The following is a 25969-nucleotide window of genomic DNA, read 5'->3' on the forward strand; positions in this document are numbered from 1 at the left end:
TGCTAACCATTTCAGAAATACAGATTTTTAGAAAAAGTTTGTTTTTCCTCTTAACTATAAAAGTGACACATGCTTGTGGTTAAAAAAAAAAAAAAAAAAAAAGCCGAGCGCGATGGCTCACGCTTGTAATCCCAGCACTTTGGGAGGCTGAGGTGAGTGGATCACGAGGTCAGGAGATTGAGACCATCCTGGCCAACATGGTGAAACCCCATCTCTACTAAAAATACAAACAATTAGCCGGGTGTAGTGGCGGGCGCCTGTAGTCCCAGCTACTCAGGAGGCTGAGGCAGGAGAATCACTTGAACCCAGGAGGTGGAGGTTGCAGTGAGCCGAGATTGTGCCACTGCACTCCAGCCTGGCAACGGAGTGAGACTCCATCTCAAAAAATAATAATAATAAAAAAAGGTTCAGGCCGGGCTCAGTGGCTCACACTTGTAATCCTAGCACTTTGGGAGGTCGAGGTGGGTGGATCACCTGAGGTCAGGAGTTTGAGACCAGCCTGGCCAACATGGTGAAACCCCATCTCTACTAAAAACACAAAAAATTAGCTGGGTATGGTGAGATGCACCTGTAATCCCAGCTACTCGGGAGGCTGAGGCAGGAGAATTGCTTAAACCCAGGAGGTGGAGGCTGCAGTGAGCTGAGATTGCGCCACTGCACTCCAGCCTGGGCAACAGAGCAAAAACTCCGTCTCAAAAACAAACAACAAAAAAGGTTGAAACAGAACAAAACCCCTCTGCTCTCATCTCGCAGAGGTCATCCCTGAGTCAGGGTGGCAGTCCCTCCCCGGGGGGCAGAGGAGAGTGCCTATGGTTGAGGCTGGGGACTCTGCAACTGGGGGTACCAGTATTAAATCAACACCTGCTGATCCCATGGGCCTTGGACAGGTTTCTTGGCTTTTTGGGGGCCACTGTCAAGTGGCAAGTATAAAAGCACCTCCCCACAGCAAATTAAAATCTGGCATGTGCACACACAGTGCTTGGCGCAGGGCTCACATGAGAAACCTGCTTTCTGGGTGGTGGCCGGTGTTCTTGGTAAATCTTACATCCTCCCATAGCAGCTAGAAAAGTCCTGGGCAGTCTGAGATCCATAAAGCCTGCTCGACTGCACAGGTAATACTCAAAGTGACAGTAACAAAATGTAGCCAAGTCCTGTGTTTGGCACCCTCCCCATGGTCTGTGTGCTAGGTGTGCCGGGGTCCTGGCCCAGAGAGTACACTCTCTCCCCTGCCCCTCACCCACCCTTGTGCCCCAAGCCCGTCCCTCAGAGGCTTCCCTGACCCTGGAGCAGGCCCACGGCAGGCGGGGCGCTGCAGGCAGTGTCCTCCCAAGTGCTGCAAGAGGCTTTTTCTCTGTAACCTTCCCAAGCTCCCGGCGGCTGTAAGTCTTCTCCGGGCAGGGACTGCAGAGGCTCAGCCTGGTGCTTGGGCAGGGTGCCTCTCTTGTCCTCCTTCTGGCTCTGCAGAATGCAGCTCCTCTCCAAGGCCAGGGCAGGATGCCCAGGGCCAGGCGACTGCAGCATTCTTGTCCTCATCCTTCAAGGCCAGCCCGAGGACTGAGTCCCTTCCCCATCTGAAATCAAGGGTCTTGGGTCTGAATCTTTCCTAAGATTCTGATGAGAATCATAGTCACTATTTCTAAAGAATGCTCACATACACACAAAACACAATTTTGCATAAAACTTTACCAGCTACTTCTCCCACCAAGTTTGTCATGAATCAGCCAGGTAAAGAATTTCCACATTTCAGGAGCTACTGCTATTTGCAAAAGCAAACTGCAAAACAGAATGTATAGTGTTAATCTTTTAAAAATATAAATGCATAGAAAAATCTGAAAAAATCTGTGTAAGTGGCTCTAATGCTTATCTGTAGACAGTGGCTTTCAAGAGCTTTCATTGTATACCTCAGGCATTTTTGTATATGAATTTTTTTATTTTTGAGACAAGGTATTGTTCTGTCACCCAGGCTGGAGCACAGTGGTGTGATCACAGCTCACTGCAGCCTCACCCTTCTGTGCTCAAGCAATCCTCCCACCTCAGCCTCCCAAGTAGCTGAGACTACAAGTGCACAATGACACGCCAGCTAATTTTGTTCTTTTTTTAGAGATGGGGTCTCACCGTGTTGCCCAGGCTAATCTGGAACTCCTAGGCTCAAGCGATCCTCCCACCTCGGCTCCCCAGAGTGCTGGGATTACAGGCAAGAGCCACCGTACCCGGCCTTAATATAGTTTTTTTTAACATGTGTGTAACTTTTAGGAATTTCTTTCCCATTTAAAATAGAATCCTATAATGTTATCACCAACTATCTCAAATTCTCCAGGCCACTGATCCTTCTGTTGAGCAAATAGAGTCGACCATCACCCCAGAATAGTAATGAGGACTCCAGCTTCTGAAGTTCAATCTACAATTGATCAATCTGACATTTACATTTACCACTGGGTTCCTCTGGGAAAGGTATTAACCTATCTAGGCCTCCGATTAGCCTTTAAGGTGGATTAGTTGCAGCTCCTAAACTTCAAAGGGTTTTTCACTTCGGTAAAAAGAAAAAAAAAAGATCAATGTGGTTTGTTAATTTTTTTTTTTTTTTGAGATGGCGTCTCACGGTGTTGCCCAGGCTAGAGTGCAGTGGTGCAGTCTCGGCTCACTGCAACCTCCGCCTCCCGGGTTCACGCCATTCTCCTGCCTCAGCCTCCTGAGTAGCTGGGACTACAGGCGCCCACCACCATGCCCGACTAATTTTTTGTATTTTTAGTAGAGACGGGGTTTCACCATGTTAGCCAGGATGGGCTCAATCTCCTGACCTTGTGATCCACTCGCCTCGGCCTCCCAAAGTGCTGGGATTACAGGCGTGAGCCACCGCGCCCAGCCTTGTTTTTTTAATTTTTAAAGAAAAGACTCGAGTAAGTCAGGCTCTCAAGGACCCTGCCTGAGTCCGCAGTGGAAATGGTTCATCTTAGGGCTGCATCATTTGCCCCAGCCAACTTCTTACCAACTGGAGGGTCTCAAGGTGGGCCCCCAGAAGGTCCTGCAGGGCTGGGAGCCCAGAGGACAAATATGGCTAATGGAATCCAGCCTGGACTCTTACATCTGGCACCAGTTCAGCAAATGAGGATATAAAAAACCAGACATCACCTCATCGCTGTCTCATCAAAAAAGGAGACTTTCTTGCTGCACATTCCTGCAGAGGACAAATTCCTGCTCGTGTATTGCTTGGGAGGGAGCAAGAAGAGCAGAGTAGGGAATCTGAGGAGTTCTCCCCTTCTTGGGAATGGGAGAGCAGCCCAGGTCATCACAGCAGCCCTGAGACTGGCCTCTTGGTAACCATGACAACCTCAGCTCCCAGGCACTGTGTGGACATCTGACATCCTCCACTCCTTCCTACAACTCTGAAGAAGAACCTGGTTCTGCGAGGTGAGGGGGCTTGTCTGAGGTCACTGAGCTGCGGCTGGGACTTGCCCCTGTCTGACGAACTCCAGCGCCGATGCTCTCAGCTTCCCAGGAGCCAAGAGGCCTGTGGTCTAAGCGCAGCTCTTCTCAAACTGCGTGAGTGAGCTTGGGCAGGTCTAAGACCCCTCCTGAGTGCTTCAGTATCCCTCTCAGGATGTCCAGAGGAAAACTCCAGCCTGCCCCACCTCTTCCTCCAGGATAGTCTGTCATCAGTTTACACGTTGGGCTTTCCTGGAAAATTTAGAACACAGGGCCTGACAGTGTCAGAAAGATAACTAAAATGAACCAACACAACCCTCACAGTTGCGTTAAGACCAGACAGTCTCTAAAAGCTACAACAGGCGTGGTGGCTCATGCCTATAATCTCATCAGCACTTTGGGAGGCCGAGGCGTGTGGATCATGAGGTCAGGAGTTCAAGACCAGCCTGGCCAAGATAGTGAAACCCCGTCTCTACTAAAAATACAAAAATTAGCTGGGAGTGGTGGCAGGTGCCTGTAGTCCCAGCTACTCGGGAAGCTGAGGCAAAGAACTGCTTGAACCTGGGAGGCAGAGGTTGCAGTGAGCTGAGATCGCACCACTGCACTCCAGCCTGGGTGACAGAGCAAGACTGTCTCACACACACACACACAAAAGCGACAATAGGAAGGTCCCCACAGTTCCAGATCCCCAATGTGCTCTCTCTAGAAACTGATGGCCCCATTGGATCCCCTGGCCCTGCCTGCTCAGCCCACCTGCCTCAGGGTCCTCATGGCTTCTCCTCCTCTGATCCCACCCTGAAGGATATGGGGTCCCCTCATGCCCCTCACCCTGTAGGCTTCTCAGGACTCCTCAGCAGGGCTCCCCAAGGACAATGTAAACAGCAAAACTAGGCTAAGATGGTGGGCTCAAGGGAGTGGAGCCTTTGGTGTTTCAGGAGAATCTATAAATCCAGATTTTTATGCTAAATCGCCCAGTCATTTCATGTTGACAACTATAACCCTCATTTGCCATATGATGTTTTTTCTTTTTTTTTTTAAGAGTCAGGGTCTTGCTCTGTCGCCCAGGCTGGAATGCAGTGGTGTGATCATAGCTCACTGAAGCTTTGAATTCTGGGCTTAAGCCATTCTCCACCTCAGCCTCCTAGTAGCTGGGATTACAGGTGTGTGCCACCATGCCTGGCTAATTTTTTAAAATTTTTTGTAGAGATGAGGGTCTTGTTATATTGCCCAGGCTGGTCTCAAACTCCTGGCCTCAAGTCATCTTCCCGCCTTGGCCTCCCAAAGTGCTGGGATTTCAGGCATGAGCCACCATGCCCTGCCTGCTGTATGATTTTACATCCATTTGCTGTCCCTCCTCTGCTCACCATCTGGAAAGGTGGGGGAACTAACCCCTGCAAACTACATTTCCCAAGTTCCTTTGCAAACCGGCGTTGATTAGGTCCAGCCAATGGGAGGCACTTAAGGGAGACTGGCAGATAGAAGAGGCCCAGGTTTTTCCAGCCTTTGGGCAGTGGCTGGGTCTTCTCCAAACTTACAATTCCCTCCAGATAGACCTCTGTGGTCCCAGGCCATGGGTTTGGGTAACCCACCTCTGTCCAGCCTCCTGTTTGGCTTTTCAAAATTTCCCCCACTGGACCCCCTAAAGTGGGTTCTGTTTTTCTGACTAATAGGGCAACTAATTCAAATCCTCTTTTTTTTTTTTTTTCCATATTTAAAATGGCTGTGTAAGGCCGGGCATGGTGGCTCACGCCTGTAATCCCAGCACTTTGGGAGGCCGACGCCTGTGGATCACTTGAGGTCAGGAGTTCGAGACCAGCCTGGCCAACATGGCAAAACCTCGTCTCTACTAAAAATACAAAAATTAGCCGGGTGTGGTGGTGCATGCCTGTGATCCCAGCTACTTGGGAGGCTAAGGCAGGAGAATTACTTGAACACGGGAGGCAGAGGTTGCCATGAGCCAAGATCACGCCACTGCATGCCAGCATGAGCTTACAGAGCAAGACCCTATCTCAAAAAAAAAAAAAAAAAAAAAAAAAAAAAAAAAAAAAGATGGGCAAGGAAAAGAAACAAAATCTATAACACAAAACTGCCCATTTTTACCATTTTAAGTGTACAGGCCAGTGGTATTAATTATATTCAAAATATTGCACAATCACTACTACTATTTCCAAATCAAATCCCTTTAATGTCCTCTGTGGTTCTGCAGGCCTGTGGATGCCTGCTTGCCACCTCTGATTTGCAGATGGCAAAGATCCCCAGCCAGGTGCAGTAGCTCATGCCTGTAATCCCAGTAATCCCTACAGTTTAAGAGGCTGAAGCAGGAGGATCACTTGAGGCCAGGAGTTCAAGGCAAAGATTCTCTCATGCATTCTCTCCCCTGAGCATCCCAAATCCCATGAGGTTAATGGGGAGAGGGATGATCACCCTAATTTCATAGAGGAGGGAACTGGACTCAGGCAGACCCAGGGCTCCTATGTAAGAGGGGAACCCCAAAGGCCTGGTTCCTAGCCTTGTGCTCTGTCTGTGCCCCACCCAGCCTCCTGGTAGCCTCCTCCCCACCCTCCAAAACTGTGCACATATTCACTGCTGCCCTGCCCTCCACCAAAGCTACCCCGGGCAACAGGGTGGAGGTGGGAGTCCTGGTTTCCTATTGGACATCATAAGACTGGACACCAATAAGAGTAACAACAACAGGGCTGGGCGTGGTGGCTCACGCCTGTAATCCCAGCACTTTGGGAGGCCAAGGTGGGTGGATCACCTGAGGTTGGGAGATCAAGACCATCCTGGCTAACACGGTGAAACACTGTCTCTATGCAAAATACAAAAAAATAGCTGGGCGTGGTGGCACATGCCTGTAATCCCAGCTACTCAGGAGGCTGAGGCAGAAGAATTGCTTGAACCTGGGAGGCAGAAGTTGCGGTGAGACGAGATTGTGCCACTGCACCTTAACCTGGGCAACAAGAGCGAAACTCTGTCTCAAGAAAAAAAAAAAAAGAGTAACAACAACAATCCCCCAAATATTTATGCACACAGGGGAAGGGACTGGGTCAGAGCCCTGAGCACAGGCCCCAAGGGTCTTGTGTCTCTGCTTTTCAGGGGTCACAGGGAAGTCTAGGGTGGTGGAAAAGCCCGGAGCCTCCCTAACTATAACACTCCAGTCACCACTTTTGGAACGCTTACTGCATTCTCCAAGCAATTCCAGGTACTGTCTCTTAATCTTCAGAGAAAAGAGGCTGCTCGGGGAGCTATTATGCCCACTCGGTTCCCAGCAGAAAGGGGTGGAGCCAGCATCCCTGCCCTGCCCTGCCACGATGTGCCCTGTGTGCCCCGCCTGCCCAGTGCCTCCTCACTCTGGCCCCTGCCTTTGCTGGGCTTGTTTCCCCACACTGGGCCCGTTCTGTGAGGAATAATGAAAGCAAGTGTCAGACTGCCTGAAGGGAGGCCCCCTCAGCCCAAAGCAGCCCTTCACCATTGTAGCCCTGCCGGGCTGTGGGCCTGAGCCCAGCCTCTGCTGCAGCCTGGGGAGCAGAGCCAGGCAGGCAGCTCCATTGAGGAGGCACAGCAACAGCTGGAGGGGACCTGGGACAGGGAGGGGACCCAGGATGGGGAGATGGAGGCCTCTGGTGGCCCGATATCTTTGCCAGGACATGGTGGGCCCTGTCCCAAGCCCTGAGCAGCCCCGGGTGAGATGGGCATCCCACAGGCCTGGGTTTAAACCTGGTTCTAAATAACACATGCTGGGTTTGTCTGGGAACACACACACTGCTGAGAAGGACACCTGAGAATCAGATCACCCCGGCTGCTTCCCTAGGAGGATTTGGGTGGCTGGGGACAGAAGAGAAGGGAGATTTTTCACTGTCTACCCTTTGCGCCTTCAGACTTTTGAACCATTAATAAATAATTCAAAAAATTTAAGCCCTGGTTTGGTAAACCCTTCTAGGAGCTTGTTCTGAAATGGAGGCCATTCCAACAAATGCCAGCTCTGTCACCACTAGCTCTGTGAGTTGCGAAAATCATGTCACCTCTCTGTGCCTCAGTTTCCTCCTCTGTGAAACAGATACTAGAACTTGTCCACTATTCACAAGGTTATGAACGATCAAGATTTGGTCATCTGACCAGGCATGGTGGCTCATGCCTGTAATCCTAGCACTTTCGGAGGCTGAGGCAGACAGATCACTTGAGGTCAGGAGTTCGAGACCAGCCTGGCCAACATGGCGAAACCCTGTCTCTACTAAAAATATAAAAAATTAGCTGGGCATGCTGGCACACATCTATGATCCCACCTACTCAGGAGGCTGAGGTGGGGGGATTGCTTGAACCCAGGAGGCAGAGGTTGCAGTGAGCCAAGATCATGCCACTCCAGCCCGGGCAACAGAGCAAGACTCCATTAAAAAAAAAAAAAAAAAAAAAAAAGGCCGGGCATGGTGGCTCACGCCTGTAATCCCACCACTTTGGGAGGCTGAGGCGGGTGGATCACCTGAGTTTGGGAGTTTGAGACCAGCCTGACCAACATGGAGAAACCTTGTCTCTACTAAAAATACAAAATTAGCCAGCTGTGGTGGCGCATGCCTGTAATCCCAGCTACTCGGGAGGCTGAGGTGGGAGAATCACTTGAACCCCGGGAGGCGGTGGTTGTGGTGAGCTGAGATTGTGCCATTGCACTCCAGCCTGGGCAACAAGAGCAAAACTCTATCTCAAAAAAAAAAAAAAAAAAAAAGATTTGGCCCTTCAAAATTCCCCAGTGATCTCCTCTGTACCACAAATGGTGCCAGGCACAGTGGGTGTCAAGGTGAGGACGAGGGGCTTACAGTCTGGTAGAGGAGGTAAACACATGAACAGATGCTTGCAACAAGATGGATGAGTGCCGGACAGGGGAAACTGAGAGAGGCCAGTGGAGGAGCCTAATTCAGCCTGGGACAGGAAGGGCATCAAGGAAGGCTTCCTGGAGGAGGTGATGCCACAGCTGAGTCTTATTTTTTTATTTTTCAAGACAGGGTTTCACTGTTGCTGCCCAGGCTGGAGTACACTGGTGCAATCTCGGCTCACTACAGCCTGACCTCCCAGGCTCAAGTAATCCTCCTGCCTCACCCTCCTGAGTAGCTGGGACTACAGACGCTGACCACCACACCTGGCTAATTTTTGTATTTTTTGTAGAGACAGGGTTTCAATCATGTTGCCCGGGCTGGTCTTGAACTCCTGACCTCAAGTGATCCTCCCACCTCAGGCTCCTAAAATGCTGAGATTACAGGTATGAGCCACTGCACCCAGCCATACAGCTGAGTCTTGAAGGCTATCAGTTTGTTGTTCAATCAGAGGAGAAAGGGAGTCAGGAAAGGGGGGGGTGCGGTGAGCAGCAAGAGCGAAGGCCAGAGCGGGGATGCAATGCTGCTTCCAGATGAGCAGGAAGCAGGCTGGTGCTGAGGGCAGTGCGAAGCTGAGAAAAGGCGTTTGCCATGGACTTGAAAGGATGGCCCGGCTTCAGACCCTGATTCTACCATTTATCAGCTGTGTTACCTTGAGCAAAAATGATGTGACCAGTGCTTACCCTGTAGGGTTGTCGTGAGGATAAAAGCAAGTTAATGCATATAAGGTGCTTAGAACGGTCCTCTGCAGACCCAGGTGCAGAGTGGCCATCAGGAAGATGCTGGCTAGGCCAGGTACGGTGGCTCACACCTGTAATCCTAGCACTTTGGGAGCCCGAGGTAGGTGGTTCACCTAAGGTCAGGAGTTCAAGACCAGCCTGGCCAACATGGTGAAACCCCATCTCTACTAAAAATACAAAATTAGCCGGGCATGGTGGCGTGCACCTGTAGTCCCAGCTACTTGGGAGGCTGAGGCAGGAGAATCGCTTGAACCCAGGAGGCAGAGGTTACAGTGAGCTGAGACCCAGCCTGGGTGACAAGAGTGAAACTCCGTCTCAAAAGAAAAAAAAAAAAAGAAGAAGATGATGCTGACTAAATATGTCTGAGTGGATGCACACATGAGCAAACAGGCCACTAAGCTCTCGACAGTTCCACGCCCTCCTTGCAGATACCCAGTGTTGGGGACCACTGTGGCCTCCCCACTTCCTGCTCATGGATCAGACAGATGACCTGGAGGCACAGTGATGACTGCCACCCCCACCCCCACGCTGGCCACAAAATGCCCAACCACAGCCCATGCTCCCACTGTCTGCAGTGGCCTGGACTTGGCAGCCCCTGGGAACCAGGCTTGAGGATGCTGAGCCAGGCCTGGAAGGGAAAAGAGACCCATACTTATTGTCACCCGCTCAAGCTGTGTCTAGCACAGGGATCCACCTGCAATAGCTCAGGTCCGACTCTCCCTATTTTATGGATGGGGCTCAGGGAGGCAAGAGAGTGGCCTGGAAAAAGCCAGCGGTCCTGCCCAAGGCTGTGGGGCTCCAAAGATGGGTGTCTCCAGTACCTATCACCCACCCAGGCCTAGTTCGTTCTTGCTCACCTGGCCTGGTTGCTGGGGTCTCCATTTAGACACGTGGAAGGCCCAGTTCCAGGCCAGACATGGTGGTTCACGCCTGTAATCCCAGCACTTTGGGAGGCTGAGGTGGGCGGATTACTTGAGGTGAGGAGTTCAAGACCAGCCTGGCCAACATGGCGAAAGCCCCTCTCTACTAAAAATACAAAAATCAGCCAGGCATGGTAGTACACGCCTGTAATCCCAGCTACTTGGGAGGCTGAGGCAGGAGAATCTCTTGAACCCAGGAGGCGGAGGTTGTAGTGAACAAAGATTGTGCCACTGCACTCCAGCCTACGCAACAAAGCAAGACGCCATCTCAAAAAAAAAAAAAAAAAAAAAAAGGAGACTCAGTTCCAAGGCAAAAGACTTGGGAGGCAGTGTGGGGCCATGTGAAGGAAACTCAGAAGCATGGGTATCAGTGAGGATACCTTCAAGATCATTCAATGTGCAAACAGCAAACCTGAGGCCCAGAGAAGTTCCATAAGCCACTTTAGGCCATCCAGCCCACCCATGGCAGGGCTGGGATGGAACTTTGTCCTTCTTCTCAAGGCACAACCTGCCCCGATGTCCCAGGTGCCCGGTGGTTGGGGACTGGGGGTGTGGTGGGGTGGGGCTGCAGGCTGTGGCCTGAGGCAACCTGTCTGCAAACCAGGACCCAGAAAAGAACAGGCCAGGAGTGGTTTGCAAGCAGTTTTGCTGGAGAGAGCCCAGAGGGAGCCATAAATCAGGCACTGTGGCTACTGGTCAGGAGCAGGGACTAGCATCCAGCAGGGATGCCTGCCCCCCATCTGGGCCCTTCGTCCACCACAGTGACAGGGATGCTGCAGAGGCTGTGGAGGCCCAGGCCAGGTCCCCAGCCCTGCTGCGGCTCTGCAGGTGGAGGAATGCGGGAGGAGATTCTGAGTTGGGCTCAACTGGCTCTCGCCGCAGAGAGAGTAGAACGCCCAGAAAGGCTGGCTGGGGGTGGCCTGTTGACCTTACCCTGCAGCCAGGTGGAAGGAGAGGACAGGACAGGAGGGAGGCTTCAGTCTCGGGCTGGCCAGAGGGTCATGCCTTCTGCAGCTGGGCCTGAAGAAATGGGGGCAGGAAAGGGGCCTGAGCCTCACTGAGGAGCCTACAGCTTCTTTGGGTGCGTGGGCTGGGTCTGAAAAGGGAGCATCCAGGCTCCACCCTGGGAGTTGGTTGATGCTCTGGGGCAGGGACAGAGACAGGAAAGCTAGCCCTGACATGATTCACCATGCGACAAGTTAGCCAAGGGGAGGGGGGGAGGGGACAAAAGGCACCTGATGGCTGATGATCATATTGATAGCCATAGTGACGACAATGGTTCCTGTGCATTTACTATAGATGCTATGCCAGCCACTGTGAGCCTCAGCACGACCCTAGCAGGGAGGTACCATTTATTCCCCTTTTTACAGATGAGGTAACTGAGGGCCAGAGTGATGAAATGATGGCCTGCACAGCCAGCGGTGCTCCCATCAGCCCTGGCAAACCCTTGCGTGTCCCTTTTCCGGGGCTCTGAGCTCCAGGCAGGCTGGGGCACAGGCTCTTGCGGTCCCTCCTCCATCTCCTGCATGGTGCCTTGCTCACAAAACACACTCGGTATGCAACCATGAGCGGATGTGTGAAGTCAGCCCCTCTGGGTGCAGATGGAGAGAACATCCAATCCCCCCACTGCCCTTCTCTACAACTGGCCATGTAACTATATCTAGCAAAGCCCATGGTCTGATATGAGCAGCACAGTGTCCAAAGAGGTGGCCAAGACCTGGAAAATCCCCCCCACCCATTTCACAGATGAGAAAACTGAGGCTCAGGGAGGTTATGTAGCTTGCTTGGGGCCCCTAGCCAGCTAGTAGGGGCCCAGGCCCCTTCCCCTTCTCCCGGAACCTATCAGCCCTCTCTGGAGGAGGGCTGGAAGAGCTGCCAGGAGTAAATAACACCAGTGACAGCCAACATTTAGGGAGCGTGGAACATCTCATCTGAACCTCTTGGTTTTTTAATAACAGCCTTATTGAGAGATAATTCACATCCCATACAACTCAACCATTTAAAGCAACAATGCCATGTTTATGGAGTTGTGCAACCATCACAATCAATTTTAGAACATTTTTATCACCCCAGGCCAGGCACAGTGGCTCACACCTGTAATCCTAGCACTTTGGGAGCCCGAGGTAGGTGGTTCACCTAAGGTCAGGAGTTCGAGACCAGCCTGGCCAACATGGTGAAACTCTGTCTCTACTAAAAATACAAAATTAGACAGGCATGGTGGCATGCGCCTGTAGTTCCAGCTACTTGGGAGGCTGAGGCAGGAGAATTGCTGCAACCTGGGAGGCGGAGGCTGCAGTGAGCCAAGATTGCAACATTGCACTCCAGCCTGTGTGACAGAGTGAGCTCTGTCTCAAAAAAAAAAAAAAAAAAAAAAAAAGAAAAAGAAAAAAAGAATATTTTCATCACCCCAAAAAGAAACCTCATACTCTTTAGCTATCACTCTCCAAGTCCCTTATCCTCTCAGGTTTAGGTAGCCACTAATCTATTTTCTGTCTCTATAGATTTGCCTATTCTAGACATTTCATATAAATAAAGTCATATAATAGCCAACAACCTTTTGAATGTGGTATGATTATCACCCATTTCCCAGATGGAAGTAATGAAGCTTAGACAGATGAAACCCTTACCTAGGGGTCCTTAATGAAGCAATGTCAAAAAGGATTCAAACCGAGGCCTTCCTGACCCCAAGGGCCTGCTCTTTGTCACCAGTTAAGAGAGCCTTGGAGCAAAGGGGCAGCTCTCCCCGACCCTCCTTCTCTCCTCCCTGAGCCCAGGGCCCCATCCCCACATTCCTCCATCACCCCCAGAGGTTCTACCAGAAACACTTCGGGACCAGGGAACCCATCCAGTTATTTCCCCACTCTTGCTCTCAATCCTTCAGGTTGCAGCTATGCCACCTCCTTTGGGAGGCTCTCCCTGGCTGCTCACCTTTCTTGGTACCCCCGCTGCTCATATGTATTTGTCCATAGAAGATCAGGCAGCCTGGCCTCCTGTGTGTGTGGGTGGGAACCTAAGGCCCTCGGTAAGGTGTCTGGGGTTGGCCAGTGAGGCCAGGCAGAGCCCTGAGGCCCAGGGCCAGATCTCTGACTTCCTCACCAGTGTTCTTCCTCTGGCCTGTTTCAAACGGGAAATGCTCCAGCTCCAACAAAGTATAGGGAGCACTGTGCTGTGAGCCTGGGTGCCCGGGTGGTGTCCTGGCTCCATGGGAGCCGACACACAGCCACATCCCCTTTGAGGAGGCTCCACCAGGCCCGCATCTCCTCCATCCTCACCCCATTCTGTCAAGTGGTCCCATCAAGGAGAGGGGGGTAAACTGAGGCTCAGCAAGGCTAGTGGCCTACCCAAGGCCACAGGCACTGAGCCAGGACTCCCCTGCTGACTCCCAACTTGCCCCCCACCACATGCTGGGTCAGGAGCCCCAGTTTGAAGCTCTAACAACCCCTGGACTTGCCCCCTCTATCAGTTCTTACAAAATTGGCCCCAAACTTGCTGGGGAGCTGGGAGCCTGTCTTCTTCATGGCTGTATTCCCAGTGCAGGGTGGGGCCTGAAACACATCTTAGGAAATGTCTGTTGAATGGATGAGACAGAAGGAGGGAAGGGCCAGGTGCAGTGGCTCACACCTGTAATCTCAGCACTTTGAGAGGCCAAGGTGGGAGAACTGTTCGAACCCAGGAGTTCGAGACCAGCCAGGCAACATGGTGAGATGGGGTGTCTCTACCAAAAAATAATAATAATAAAATAACAAAATTAGCCAGGCATAGTGGTGTGCACCTGTTGTCCCAGCTACTCGGGAAGCTGAGGATGAAGTGGGTGGATCGCTTGAGCCCAGGAGGTCAAGGCTGCAGTGAGCTGAGATTGCACCACTGCACTCCAGCCTGGGCGACACAGCAAGTCTCTGTCTCTAAAATGAACGAACAAATGAACAAATGAAAGAAAGGAAGGAAGGAAGGAAGGAAGGAAGAAGAAGGGTGGAAGAAAGGGAGAAATGGGGATGGGATCTAGTGAGCAGGTCTTCTGACTCCTAAATCAAGAACTCTTTTGACATTTTTGGGTCTTATGCCTCTGGAGAATCACCCACACAATCCTGCACAGTTTTGGGGGTTCCTGATCCCTTGTACAGGTCCGCAGTAGTCGAATCCCTATACTGCTCGTTGAGAACCCTGTATCCTATGCCACTCAACCCTGTCCTGAGGACACAACTGATGCAAATGCACTTCATAAAAGCCCAAAGCACGGCACACACTTCAGTTAACTCATCTGGAACCACAAGGATGCGCTGAACCATAGTCCCCGGCACACACTGCAGGACTCCTAACACCATTCCTCTGCCTCCCTATTCTCAGCGGCCACTGCCCCTCCCCAGGAGCTGCTGCCAGCTAGGGACGTGCTAGAATGCCCATTAATGCCACTTTAGGCCAGAAGCTGGTGTTGGCAACCTCAGAGGTGGGGGCTGCCTGAGTCCTAACTCTGGATCCTCCACTGACTCAGCAGGATCCTGCCTCTCCTCCCCTAAAATCATCTTAGGGCATAGAGGATGGGTGGGGTCCAAGGCTTAGGAACTCCCCCAGTGCCCAGACTGGTGCTGCCCAGACTGGTGCTGCAGACACAACTAGTAACAGTTGTGTTTACTGAGAATTTTCTAGGCCAAAAAAATGGTGTTAGGTTTTTCCCCCTCATGTTTACTCACCAATTCCCAGATGAAGCTGGTACCATTAGCATCCTTTTGTTTTGTTTTTGTTTTGAGAGGGAGTCTTGCTCTGTTGCCCAGGCTGGAGTGCAGTGGAGCAATCTCGGCTCACTGCAACCTCTGCCTCCCGGGTTCAAGCGATTCTCCTGCCTCAGCCTCCCTAGTAGTTGGGATTACAGGCGCCTGCCAACACACCTGGCTAATTTTTGTATTTTTAGTAGACATGGGGTTTTACCATGTTGGCCAGGCTGGTCTTTAACTCCTGACCTCAGGTGATCTGCCTGCCTCGGCCTCCCAAAGTGCTGGGATTATGGGTGTGAGCCACCGTGCCCAGCCAGCATCCCATCTTATACGGGGGAAACTGAGATGCAGAAAGGAAAGGTCACTTGCCTGAGATGCCTTACCGAGAAGTGGAAGTGTTGGCGTTCAGCTGTGGGTCCGTCTGACCTTGGAGGTGACTTCTGAACTATTAGGGGACTAAGCCTCCCCAAGCAGTTACTGCTGATTGCTCGAAGGCAGCTGCTCCCCTTCACACAGAGGGTCTATCCTTGGAAACTTGTGCCAGGGACATTCTGAGTAAGGTAGCAGATTTACGTTCATTAGACTTTCTCAGAGGATGCAGTTTGCTGAACCGCCGGTTGTCTCTTCATCTGCAGTCATAAAATATTCAAGCCAGAAGGCACTCTGGTGATTGGAAATGCTAATCTCTGTAATTTTTTTTTCTTTTTTTTTGAGACAGGGTCTCACTCTGTTGCCAAGGCTGTGGCGTGATCATGGATCACTGCAGTCTCAACCTCCTGGGCTCAGGTGATCCTTCTGCCTCCACCTCCCAGATAGCTAGATAGCTGGGACCACAGGTACATGTCACCATGCCTAGCCAGTTTTTTGTATTTTTCGTAGAGACAGGGTTTTGCCATGTTGCCCAGGCTGGTCTCAAACTCCTGGGATCAAGTGATCCTCCCACCTCAGCCACCCAAAGTGTTAGGATTACAGGTGTGAGTCACCGTGCCCAGCCCATTTTCTTTTTAGAGACGGGGCCTCTCTCTGTTGCCCAGGATAGAGCGCAGTGGCATGATTATAGCTCACTGCAGCCTCAAACTCCTGGGCTCAATTGAGTATCCCACCTCAGCTCTCCAAGTAGCTGGGACTTCAAGCATGAGCCACTGCACCTGGCTAATTTGAACTTTTTAATTTTTTTTTATTGTAGAGACAGGGTCTTGTTTTGTTGCCCAGGCTGGACTCAAACTCCTGGCTTCAAGCAATCCTCCTTCCTCCTCAGCCTCCCAAAGTTCTGGGATTACAGACATGAGCCAACATGCCTGGTCTAGTCTTACCTTTTACTAATGCGGAAACTGAAGCCCAGAGATGCAGAGATGTGCCTAAATTACAATTAGGAACAAATGTAATCCTCAAATCCAGATCTCCAACATTCATGTCAAAACTCCCTAAAATCAAACAACATCGGCTCGGGAAAGAACATTCAAAGTCTCCCAGTCCAAGCCTCTCATTTCACAGTAGGAGAAAGCTTGACTCAGAGAAGAGTGGAATATGCCTAAGAGTGACATGCAGGCAGGCAGAATGCACCATCAATGAATCGAAAAGTTAGTTTTTTACTATATGTGCCCTAAGGCACATAAAGTGACTTCTCCGAGCTTCACCTTTGAAATGGAAATAAAATTTACAGTATAGGGTTCACTGTCAGGAGGATAAATGATTCATGAAATGCCCTTGGGCCAGCACCCAGCACTTAGTGGGTGCTCAATGCATGGTATCTATTATTAATACTGCTAGAACCTTGTCATTTCCCCCTCTGCCATTCTGCCTTCCAGGTCAAACCTTTCTCAGTACAGTATAGTAGGTAAGACTGGGGACGACTGCTTCAGCCACTTGTCAGCAGGGTGACTTTGGACTGGTTACTACCCAGCAACTCTGGGCCTCAAATGCCTCATCAGTAAACTAGGGACGGAATAGCAGTACCCACAGACAAGGCTGTGGGAGGGGGAAATAATGCATGTGACTGGCCTTCACACAAAGCCAAGCACATAGTCAGTGCTCAATAAATGCGGGCTACTACTGTTACCAATTACTTCCACAGCCATGTCTCATGTCTGTCACCATCCCAGACTGCAGGGAGTCTGGTCCACCAGCAAGTGGCCAGTCCCCAACCTCCAGGGCTCTCCAGTCTCAAGAGTGCTGACGCGCAAGGGAAGGAGCTCCCAGTACATCCACACCGGCTCTCCTGACTCAGCTCTGATTTCTCAGGTGCCTGTGTAGGGCCGAGAATTCTGAGCATGCTGGACGAAATCCCGATTTTTGCATTCATGTAAGAGTCTTGGAAGAGCCCCCATTTCACACGTGCAGAAACTGAGGTCTGGGGAGGAGGAAGAGGCTGCTGCCCACGGACACACAGGTGCCAGGACCAATGTCCGGGGAGGAGGAGAAGGGCGCTGCTCACGGAAACACAGGCCCCAGGGCTTGATGCACCGGTGTCCTCGCTTGTGGCTGGGTCCTTCTGGGACGATCCCCTTTCCCAGGATCCCGCCCCTAGGAAGAGCACCGGCCATGCCCCTACCTGAGCCCCACCCCCTGAGTTCTTTGAGCACCGCTGCCCCCAGGCCGTTACGATGAGGGAAGCCACGACAGCCAAGGCTACGGCTACCTTCCTGCAGCCCCTGGGGATGCCACTGATGCGACGCCGCGGCGACCAAGGCGGGGCTGAAGGCGGCGCGCCCCGCTTCCCTGAGCCAGGCCCTTTGGAGGAGCGCTCTTCAATCTTCCGAGGCCGGATGAAGCATTCGGGCGTTCCCACTGCGGAAGGGCGGGGATGGCTGTGACGCAGGCGTGCCCGCCGTCGCCTGCAGGGGGCGCTGTTGCTGGCGCGATTCTATCAAGCGCAGAGCCAGCCGAGGCAGTATGCCAAGGCAGAGAAACCGGTTCTGCAGTCCCAGGGCCTCGGTTTCCCCCTCTGGAGAGTGTTTCTTTGTGACAGGGTCTCGCTCTGTTGCTGAGGCTGTAGTGCAGTGGCGTGATCTCGGCTCACTGCAACCTCCGCCTCTCCGGGTTTAAGTGATCCTCCCACCTCAGCCTCCTGAGGAGCTGGGACCACAGGCGCGCCACCACACCCAGCTATTTTTATTTTATTTTATTTTATTTTTTGTAGAAATGAGGTTTTTCTGTGTTGCCTGGGCTGGTCTCGAGCTCTTGGGCTCAAGCGATCCTCTCGCTTGGCCTCCCAAAGTGCTGGGATTAGAGGTGTGAGCCACTGCACCGCCGAAAGTGGGTTTGATGACAAATGTTGTGAGGCTACAGTGGAACCCAGATAAATTTGTGAAAGGAACCAGAAGACACTGATAAATAACCAAATTACTTAACCTCCCTACACCTGTTTGTTGATCTGTAAATGGGGATAATTGCACCTCCCTTCCCTGTGGATATGCAAACGTGGAAAAACACATAAAGGGCCTGGCACCTTATAAGCACCTAGTAAAAGGCAATGACTGTGATCACGGGCAAAGCACCCTGCCAAGCCAGAAAACAACATCCAAGTCCTGGTTCCTGTCCTCACGGAGCTCCAGTCGCAGAACAAGAGGCGAGGCAGTGAGAACCAGGCCTGCCCTCGGTTTCCTCATCTGTACCACTGATGGTCTCTAAGGCTCTCTGAGCCCAGCTTTCTTCAATGCTGGCTTGTGAAATGCAGCCCAAGATGGATTACAGTGACATGAATAACATGGAGTAGCATCTATGGAAAGTCACCGCTGAATCGCATTTATTCATTCAACAAGCTTTACTAATACTCTGGTACCAGGCCCTAGGAATACAACATTAAATAAGAGATGGCTCTTGCTCTTACAAAGCTCCCAACAGTCCAGTTAGGAGAGAAATAAATAGCCCTTCAAATACCGTGTTGGGATTAGAACGAGCAACTGTGGGAGCCTAAAGGAAGCAGTTATCACAACCTTGGGGTTAGCAAAGCTCCTGAGGGAGCAGGTAACCTGGAACGTCTCAAGGATTAAGAGGAGTGGGCTGAAGAGTCGGAGAGTGAATACTGGGGCAGAGAAAGGATTTCAGACAGAAAGCCAGGGTGCAAGAGAATGTGGCAGAATGAATAATTTCATGGCGGTGGACCCAGAGAGTAGAAGAGGTTCAGGTAGGGAAGGACACAACTGCCCCCTCTGCCCAGCCCCTGCCCCCTCCTAAGCTGCCACCAGGGAACATTCTGTGTCCTTCTGTCTGGGCCTCAAATGTCCCATTTGTTCACCCACTGTACACACCCTGAGCCCCCCAGGTGCAAGAGCCACTCTCTGTCCCCTCAGCTCATGGTCTAGGAGGGGTCAGAAGGCATGGGCACCAGGGACTCCAGTACATGTCATCCCCTGGATCCCAGGACATGTACTTAGATATGGGCAGGGCACACGGCTCCACAGAGAAAGGACATGGAGGATGAGGGAGAAAGGAATTCCCAGGAGAGGGCCAGTCCTGAGGTGGGACGGGGTGGCATTCTAGAGCCAGACTGCAAAGTTTTGAATCCTGGTTCTGTGCTTGGCAAATGATTTCACCTCTTCAGGCCTGTTTACTCGCCAAAGCTTCTTAGAGTTGTGGAGCCTAGGGCCGGGCGTGGTAGCTCACGCCTGTAATCCCAACACTTTGGGAGGCTGAGGCAGGTGGATCACGAGGTCAGGAGATCGAGACATTCCTGGTTAACACGGTGAAACCCCATCTCTACTAAAAATACAAAAAAAAAAAAAAATTAGCTGGGCATGGTGGCACGTGCCTGTAGTTCTAGCTACTCGGAAGGCTGAGGCAGGAGATTCTCTTGAACCCGGGAGGCAGAGGTTGCAGTGAGCAGAGATCGCGCCACTGCACTCCAGCAAGACTCCATCTCAAAATACTAGATAGATAGATAGATACACAGATAGATAGATAGATAGAGAAAGAGTTGTGGAGCTTAAATGAGATCATGTTTGTAAAAGTCTATGTGAAAGACTCTGCGGGAGCTCGAACGATGAGCCTGGAAGGTTGGCTGAGGCCAGATCCAGAGTCAGTTCTCCTGCTCTAGGGACACTGGCTCAGAATGCACATCCCCAGGCTCCATCAGAGATTCTGACTTGGATGATCTGGACGAGCCCAGGAATTTGCAATGAAATTCTGTGGTGACCACCACACAAGCAAAACATTTAATAAAAAGTATACTTTCTCCACTAACTCCCCCTAACAGACAGCAAAGACCTCAAGCCCTGCTTCCTCTTTCCTCTGCCACTTAACCTCCCCAAATGCCAGAAGGTAGTTCAGGCGCCCAGCAGAGCTGTCCCTGCTGTGTGTGGCCAGGTCCCTGGTTCAGGTTCACTCTGGGCTCCTGCAGTTTTCCATGCACATGGAGTGCCTCGCTCGGGGCTGAGGCAGAGGTTTCAGAAACTTTCTTGGCATGTCTCTCTCATGCTGGCATCTGCTGTCTTTGGCAGTGCCAGGCTGCACCCGAGTCCTCCATGTCCCCACACAGCTGCAGAGAGACAAGCCAGGGTGCAGCTGCCCCTGGGCAGGGGAAGCTTCATGTCCACCAAGCCTGGGGCCATGCCCACTTGCAGGGGCTTTTCTTCTTCTTCTTTTTTTTTTTTTTTTTTTTAAGAGACAGGGTCTCACTCTGTCACCTAGACTGGAGTGCAGTGGCACAATTATAGCTCACAGAAGCCTTGAACTCCTGGGCTCAATGATCCTCCCAGCTCAGCCTCCCAGGTAGCTGGATCTACAGATGCACACAACCACACCCAGCTAATTTTTAAATTGTTTTGTAGAAACAGGGTCTCACTTTGTTGCCCACGCTGGTCTCAAACTCCTAGGCTCAAGCGATCCTCCCACCCTGGCCTCCCAATGTGCTGGGATTATAGGCGTGAGCCACCGTGCCCAGCCTGGGGGGCCTCTTTTAGGGCTCAGTAATGCCAACATTGGCCATCAGGAATGAACTTTTATCCAACTGTTAATTCTCCCTCAAGTCCCAACATCCCGTTTTTTTTTTGTTTTGTTTTGTTTTTCAAGACAGAGTCTTGCTCTGTCACCCAGGCTGGAGTGCAATGGGGTGATCTCGGCTCACTGCAACCTCCGCCTCCTGGGTTCAAGTGATTCTCCTGCCTCAGCCTCCTGAGTAGCTGGGATTACAGGCACGCACCACCACACCCGGCTAATTTTTGTATTTTTAGTAGAGACAGGGTTTCACTATGTTGGCCAGGCATCTTGAACTCCTGACCTCAGGTGATCCGCATGCCTTGGCCTCCCAAAGTGCTGGAATTACAGGGGTGAGCCACTGCACTCGGCCCCCAACATTCCAATTTAAACTCTGGCATGAATCTTTCTCTAAAATGTACTATGGGCCCCCTCCTTCTCCCCCAGAATAAAGAGATGAAACAGCACTGAAACCTTTTCTTATTTTTTTCCTGAGAGTCAGTATGGATAGTGGGAGGTGCAAGGGTCCTGGACAAAGCCTAGATGTGAGCCACAGCCCCTCCACCACCTCACTCTGTGGCCTTGGCAGGTCACTTGCTCAGTGTCGATGCTCTACTCTGTAGAGGACAGTGACCTTGCACAGCTGACAGAGTTGTTGCAGACACCACGTATGTACGTGGAGCACAGCAGGCAGGTGCCCACCACGTAAAGGATGACAAAGCTGTTTTCTCCATTACTCAAGATTTAAACTGTGAGCCCAGGTGCAGTGGCTCACGTTAGTAATCCCAGCACTTTGGGAGGCCGAGGCGAGTGGATCACTTGAGGCCAGGAGTTCAAGACCAGACCAGGCTGGCCAACATGGCGAAACCCCACCTCTACTAAAAATGCAAAAATTAGCCAGGCATGTGGTACATGCCTGTAATTCCAGCTACTCGGGAGGCTGAGGCACGAGAATCACTTGAACCTGGGAGGCAGAGGTTGCAGTGAGCTGAGATTGTGCCACTGCACTCCAGCCTGGGCGACAGAGCAAGACTTTGAAAAAAAAAAAAAAAAGATGTACACTGTGAACATCAATCACTGTCCAATGACTTCTTTCTACTTATCTATCTCTTCAGTCAGGATCATCCAGAAAGCTGAGCTAGTCATCATTTTAACTTCCTGACTATACTGCTTGGGAAGCCTCCTTCCCTCAAGACAACCAGAGAGAGTATAAAAACCTGGGGGAAAAGAAACAAATTTTGATTGAGCCAATTTTCAATCCCCCTTGCTTCCACCAAGGCACCAGAAGGAAGCCCTAGAGCAAAGACCCTGGCCAGCTGTGATGGAATCAGGAAAGTGCTGGGTCCAGTTGGGCCTGCCTTGAATGCAAGATGTAGTCTTGTAGTTCAGTATTCCTCCTGCAGAGCCCATCAGACCTGAGTTCAAATCCCAGCTCCACCACTTATCAGATGTATAACCTGGGGCACGTTATTCAACCTGAGCCATCATTTTTAAAAAAACTTATTTATTATTATTATTGAGATGGAGTCTTGCTATGTTGCCCAGCCTGGTCTCAAGCTCCTGGGCTCAAGTGATCCTCCCACCTTGGCCTTCCAAAGTGCTGGGATTACAGGCATAAGCTACCATGACCAGCCTCTCTTCATTTCTCAAACCATGACATGGGGATAGTAATGGTATCTATTTCATAGGATTGCAAGAATAAGAGAGGCCAGGCATCTCCTCCTTTCCTTAGATGACAGCCTTCATTCCCATTGCTACTTAGCCTCTTGCTCTAGGTAAGAAGAGTAATGACAGCCCTGGGGCACTTGTAACTTGGCAAGCCCCAGTTACTAGATGAAAGTCCAATAAACCATCTCACTCTCCATCTTGGGAACCACAGCCCAAGAATCATTCATCCATAATCTCCCACAGCAGGAACTAGAGCAGGGGAGATAGGGTGGACCTGTGACCCCATCCACCAGTTCCTGGCCTTTGGGGTAGAATCCAGCTTCCCACCTGGTGCAGTTCCAGGGCGGCAGATGGGCGGGCAGGCAGGCAGGCAGACCTGCTGCAGGCCTGAGTCTGCGGTGGCTGGTCCCTGGGGGTTAAGGCTGTGGGTGGAAGCTAGGAGGGGGAGGCTTATGCAAAACTGCACACAGTTTAGTTTTTTGCTGTCTGTGTCCTAAAGGGAGTAGACATGGGGAGACTGCCGCCCTTTTATTATAAATCAGATGCAAACGCGGCAAAAAGAGGGCATCTCTAAGGAGGGAGAGGAGAAAAAAGGAGGGAGAGGAAGGAAAAGGGGAGGAATAAAGAGGACAGAGAAATTGGGGGGAAAGAGGGAGGGATATAATAGAGGGAGAGGGAAGGGAATGCAGTGGAGAGAGGGGCAAGAGGAGAGACGGAGAATGTGGGACATGACGGACATTCACGGGGAAAGGAAGCAAGAAGAAAGGCTCAGCACTTCCTAAAAGGAATTGCTGAACATAAAAGGAACAGGCTGTGCAGGAGCGGGGTGAGTCTGCAGACAACAAAGCCAGCAAGGTTGAGCCTCAGCAAAGGGGACTACACAGCTCGGGCTGGGAGGCTTCAGGCCCCAGGATGGGGGCCACACTTTCAAGACCTCCTTCTCCAGTCAACCTGCGGGCAGCCTCCCTAGGGCCTGGAACTGTCCAGATGCCCAGTGCTAAAATGTCTGGGTGATCACGGGCCTCTCAGGCAGAGCCTCGCAGTCATCCTGAAACTACTTGCTACGCACCCACTATATGCCAGACAATATTCCGAGCACTGGAGATGTCAGCAGTGAATAAAACAAACAAAAATCCCTGTCCTGATGAAGTTCTATTTAGTGGAGAAGATGCATAGTAGCATGTCAGAAAATGTCAAGTCCTATGAAGAAAAAACAAGCAGGAAAAGAGAACGAGGAATTTAGCATCTGCACCTCAAACAGTGGTCACATGTAGCTCCCACAGAGGTGACACAGTATCAGAGGGTACCCAGGCCGGGAAGTAGGTTCTCACATACAGACTATGCTGATGTTGGGTCATGGGCCACAGAGACTCACAGATGGGTGATCTGTCAGAGGCCAGACCCCAACCCCAGTCCCAGAAAGCTGCCCATCCCCTCTCTGAAGGCCTCTCAATCCTCTACCCTCAGACCATCTAGGCCTCTACTATGCAAGAGAAACAAGTTTCCACCCTGTGTCCTGTGCCAGCTCAGGTCTGGATGAGTTGAGACACTGGGCTCTGCTGTGTCACTGAGTCAACTCAGGCAACCCACTTCCTCACTCGGGTCTCAGTCTACTTGCCTATAAAATAGGGACAATGATCCCTGCCGAGTGAACAGTGAGTAACAGCGAGGCTGGTGGCTGTTTAAGCGCCTACTGCTTTATCCTTCACCCTGCAAGTATGTTCCTGAAGAGCACCAGCCTTGGGGTCCACAAAAGCCCAGGGACAGCAGGGGCTGAGACCCAAATCTCAGTGTGCCTTTCAGTGTGAGCCACTGGATCCTTGTCCTGGAGACACTTGGGGACAAGAAGGGCCCAAGAGCAGTTAAGTTTGGGAAACTCAGCACACTCTACTTGCCTCTGGGAGATTCACAATGCTCACTGCCAAGTCCAGGCTTTGGGAAGATAACTCCAAGAACTGCGGGTGGATGGATGGATGGATGGATAGATAGATGAATATATCGTTCTACTCACTTCCAAATGGTAAGAATCACAGGGAGGAAAGTGAAAGCGATTCGAGCCCCAAGGACTCAGGGCAGAACCATTCACAGCCCCTCCAGACCACAAGTTTGGCTGGAAAACAGACGGAACTTATTCATTCATTGATTCATTTACACAACACAGAGTGGTAAGAGCAGCATTAGAGATTAGCACTGGGAACCATGGGAACCACCAGGAGGGGACAATTAACTAAACGTGGGGGTGAAGGCGGCCAGGGATGGCTTTCTGGAGGTGAGCCTGAAGGGTCCTTTGGGGGAACTGACCTCAGGGCTCCAGCCCTCATGCCATTTTCTCCAGCCACAAGAGTCATGCTTGGGGCTTCTTGGACTACATAGGCAGCTTCAATCTGATGGCTGTGGCCCCTTGGCCTCAACAGAATACATCTTGGAGCCCCCTTTTTACCCCAAACCCCCATTCCTCCTTGCCGTCAGCTGCTTGTGAGCCTTCTCACATCCAGAGAATGTATCAGCATTGTGCAGACCGAAAAGACCCAGAGGAACAAGGCTCCAATGGCAAAATTCCAAGTAGAATGACAAATAAATGGGGAGCCATCTGAGAGCAAGAGAGTCCTGCCCAACACCCGTCCCATGCCTTTCTCAGGGACCTCAGACCAGCCACTCACCTCCATCCTCCCAGCACCACCTGCAACCAGCCCCTTGCCCTCTGCAAACTGGAGCACGACTGGATCTTTAGATGGGGGAAAAATGCTTCATCATGTTCTGCTTCTTCATGCAAAACCAGAAACTCCCTCCCCCTCTTCCCTCCTCCCAGCGCACTCTCCTTCCAGTAAAACGTGGTTAAAGGGACAGCGCCATCAATTTCCCAGCTCTGAGGGTCTGCTTAGAACTAGGGGGCTGGAAGGAGACAGAGGGCAAAGAGAAAGGAACTGGCAGAGGTCTTTCCTGGGGGATATGTCTGTTCTGTCCTGGGGATCCTGGAGCAGGAAAACCCGGGTAAAGTAGGGGTGTAGTGGGTGTTGAGATAACTGCCTGGGGGAGGTTCAGAGTTGAAGTACAAGTCTACAAACTCTCAAGGGGGTCTCAGGGCTCCCAGCATCCCCAGGGGTCCTTTCGCAGGGGTCCCTAAGCAGGAGGGGAACAGCCCAGAAAACACAGAACTGGACCCCCGACAGGAAGTCCCGGGAGGGGTCCCTGGCTCACTATATGAACCTGCTGGATCACTTGCCTCCCCTCTCGGGTCCCCTCAGCACAGTGTCCCTCCCTTCCTTCCCCTAAGGTAAAAGCAGAGTGTTAATCTCTTTCCCCGCCCCACGCCCAACAAAGAGCAGGCCCTGTCCCCGGTGCTGAAGCGCCAGCCGCAGCACCACCCCCACTCCCACGGCATAAAACATGAGCCAAAACCAATAAAGAGCCAAATGTCACAGCCGTTGCAGGGCCCCCTAAATCCTGGGGACCCCTTCTTCTACCTGACATCCTATTGGGGTGAGGGACTTTGGTACTCAGAAAGCATCTCATCACTTCCCTGTAAGAGAGAAGGGATGCCGACTCAGGCGCCTGCTTGTCTGTTACAGGGGTGGGGGAAGAGAGGACAAGTTGAGGCTGAGAAGATGGGGAGGGGGAGGGAGAAAAGAGGACTTCCTAGTGTTGACAGAACGGCAAGATGTGGGTTCCCCATCCCCAGTTCAGCCAGAGACCCCTCAAAGTGGAACTTCCTGGGGCAGTCGGGGGTCAGGAGT

The 25969-nt window shown here is 51.6% G+C and overlaps 1 protein-coding gene across 4 annotated transcripts in view; it reads right to left on the minus strand.

Annotated features, from left to right (window-relative positions):
- The window catches only part of RFPL1 (ret finger protein like 1), a 50313-nt gene that overhangs the window by 22407 nt on the left and 1937 nt on the right, over positions 1–25969 (minus strand). Inside the window, exons 2-4 of one of the 4 annotated variants that reach the window (XM_063807665.1) lie at positions 15038–15205; positions 1687–1773; positions 1281–1571 (exon numbers count right to left, since the gene is read on the minus strand). The exons of 1 other annotated variant lie outside the window; for it this stretch is intronic. The gene's annotated coding sequence lies outside the window, so the exon portion shown is untranslated. Of the gene's footprint in view, positions 1–1280; positions 1572–1686; positions 1774–15037; positions 15206–24895; positions 25013–25969 lie in introns of those variants that run through there. 2 more of the 4 variants (XM_063807667.1, XM_063807666.1) reach the window with 2 other exon arrangements.

Source organism: Pan troglodytes, chromosome 23 (assembly GCF_028858775.2).
Source record: "Pan troglodytes isolate AG18354 chromosome 23, NHGRI_mPanTro3-v2.0_pri, whole genome shotgun sequence".
NCBI lineage: Eukaryota > Metazoa > Chordata > Mammalia > Primates > Hominidae > Pan > Pan troglodytes.